Genomic DNA, 2,882 nt, shown 5'->3' on the forward strand with positions numbered 1-2,882 from the left:
TTTCAAAATCTGTTGGTACAATTATGCCTTTTTAGAAAGTAGAGGGGGGAGGGTCAGTTCTAACCAGCTGATGAACAGAAAAAGACAATTTCATCTGGGCACTGGTGTCTCAAGCCTAATCTAGCTATCCAGGAGGCTGAGATCTGAGTATCACCATTCAAAGCTAGCCTGGACAAGAAAGCCCTTGAGTCTCTTATCTCCAATTAACCACCAAAAATTCAGAAATAGAGCTGTGGCTCAAGTGGGAGAGGGCTAGCTTTGAGCAAAAAGCTTAGGGATAGCTCCAAGATCCTAAATTTAAACCACACACACACACACACACACACACACACACACACACACACACACACACACGACAATTACACATTTGAATCCATATACACACATGTATTGTATACATAGTGAGTAGATAATAGGTAGATATTGCAACTCTACTTTAAACATATTCTCTAACCATGTAAGAAAATCTAGGGCAACATGAAGGAAAATATGGTTTTTGAAAAAACTCACCTCTGAGTCCTCCTGCACCCAAGGCAGGACCCAGCGGCCCGCCCGCCCCTCCTCGGGGTGCGCCCATCACCCCCCACCCCCACCCCCGGCTCGCGGGGAAGCCCGCCTCCCCTGCAGCTCTTGGCCCAGCCAGCGCTAGCAGCTTGCCCCTGCTCTAGCTGTGCCCCCAGGCCTCTCGCTGGCATCCCAGGCACCGCAGCCCGCGCCCAGACCGTCCCCAGCCGGCAGCCCCAGCCCCAGCGCAGCTGACCCTGTCCGCTGCGGACGGGGACGCGGGGGGAGGAGGTGCCGCTGCCGAGCCCCTGGACAAGACCATGTCGGAGGTGCTGCCTTATGGCGAGGAGAAGCTGAGCCCCTATGGTGATGGTGGGGACTTGGGCCACATCTTCTCGTGCCGCCTGCAGGACACCAACAATTTCTTCAGCACCGGGCAGAACAAGCAGCCGCCCAAACTGGGCCAGATCGGCCAGAGCAAGCAGGTTGTTATTGAAGATGATAGGACTGATGACCTGCTGAAAAATATGACCCACAAGGCACCTCCTGGAGTCTAACTCCTCCAGAAACATTGGGTTAAGGGAGAGAATTAACAGCGGCAGGCAATAATGGTTATTGAGAGAAAGAAAAAAAAAGGAATGAAAAGGAGAAAGCACTTTGAAATGTATTATTAGCTTGGTTCCCACCATGAAATCAACAACCTGTATCTCCTGGCAGGCTGGGAGACAGATGAGGCAGGAGGAGGAGGAGGAGGAGGAGGAGGAAGAGGAAGAGGAGAAGCTTCTAGACTCCTCTGCAAAAATTTAAAAAATAAAAAAAATAAAAAATTTTAAAAGTCACTGTATACACACATAAAGAAAATTTAAAAAGTCTCAGTTGCAGCTACTTGTCAAAATTGATACCTATTTCTTTTTTATATATGGTGAATATTGCTCAACTCTAGATCTGGATTTTTGAACTACTCTCTGAAGTCGCAACACCAGGTCTGGAGGTGTTTGCATTTCTTCGCTGATTTGGCTCTTCCTAATGTTTACATTATTTAATCTTGCAAAAATGATTCTGTGCAAACGGATGTGAAATGCCATCCAGTTTTATTTTAATTTTTGTATGTTATCCTTGGATGTACAAAAAAAATTGGAAAATGAAAAAAAATAAAAAAATAAACTCACCTCTAATGTAAAATGTAAACATAGATGATTATATAAAAACATGTTATCCCAAAGTTTTATCAAAGCAAGATGATAAAGGAGGAAAAGTGTACTTCTTCATGCCACTACTTATTTATAAAGACCACACAATTGAACAAAGTAGAGAAATGTTTCATTTTTGAAATTTCAGTTATAGTTATCACAATTTAAAGTCAAATTCAGATTGTACACATCAATTCTTTATCTCAAGAGCAAAATTTTTCATTCAATGAGAAAAAAAAGTATAAATATACCTATCATCTCTAGGAAAAGCAAGTACAAAATGTGTCACTTAAAGTCTACTTCATTATCTTTAAACTAATTTGATTTCCTTTTTTTTGTAGGGCTAAGAAGAACAAGGTGAAGCCTATAATCAGAATAAGCGAGAACTCCGAGTCTCTTTTAGAAATACAAATAGTATCTGTCAGTGCCCTCCCAGCCACCCAGGGGTATCCCTCGATGCTCCCAAGAAACCCGACGGTGGAAGGGGAAGAGCACAGGACATTTTTAACCACAACACTTGCAAACCTTCAAGCCCCCTGCCTTCCAAATCATAGAGAGTGCATGCATCTATGTCATTCTCAATACTCAGGGCAGCCCTTTTACATCACCCACCTATCACCTAAAGATAAGTTATATAGAATGCATTCCCAATAATGAGGAGTTAGGAAATCATTCCTTCACCGGTCTGTATGAAATTGGTATTACTCATCATCATTCAATTATAACTAAAGATAACAAAAAACTCATAAGTAACATCCTCTGTGATTTGTATTAATTTCCAACTTTCTAGCCCACTGATTGAACATGTTTCAATTCACCACTTCATTTCCTGCTGTGTGCACCTGGTGTGGTGTCTCACTTATGCTCATGCCAATCTAACACAAAGCCAAATAAACAGGTTATAGACCATGACCACTAACCAAGGCAATATGAATCAGCACAAGGATTCATTAAAAGAAATATGAACCCAGGAAAACATACATCTAGAAGTTTTTAATTTTTTTGTAGGTCTTAGGACTTGAACTTGAGGCCTGGGCACTGTTCCTGAGCTCTTTTGCTCAAGTCTACTACATGGAGCCCCAGTGCCACTTCTGGATTTCTGGAAGTTCATTGGAAATAAGAGTCTGACAGACTTTTCTGCCTGGGCTGACTTTGAACTGCAATCCTCAGATCTCAACCACCTGAGAA

General features: G+C 42.7%; 1 pseudogene; it reads left to right on the plus strand.

Moving 5' to 3' along the window:
• Positions 1 to 824: 824 nt before the first annotated feature.
• LOC150039493 (calcium/calmodulin-dependent protein kinase II inhibitor 1 pseudogene) lies at positions 825 to 1,284 on the plus strand (annotated as a pseudogene).
• The last annotated feature ends 1,598 nt before the right edge of the window (positions 1,285 to 2,882 follow it).

The sequence above is a fragment of the Megascapheus bottae genome, unplaced genomic scaffold (assembly GCF_031878675.1).
Source record: "Megascapheus bottae isolate mThoBot1 unplaced genomic scaffold, mThoBot2.hap1 HAP1_SCAFFOLD_91, whole genome shotgun sequence".
NCBI lineage: Eukaryota > Metazoa > Chordata > Mammalia > Rodentia > Geomyidae > Megascapheus > Megascapheus bottae.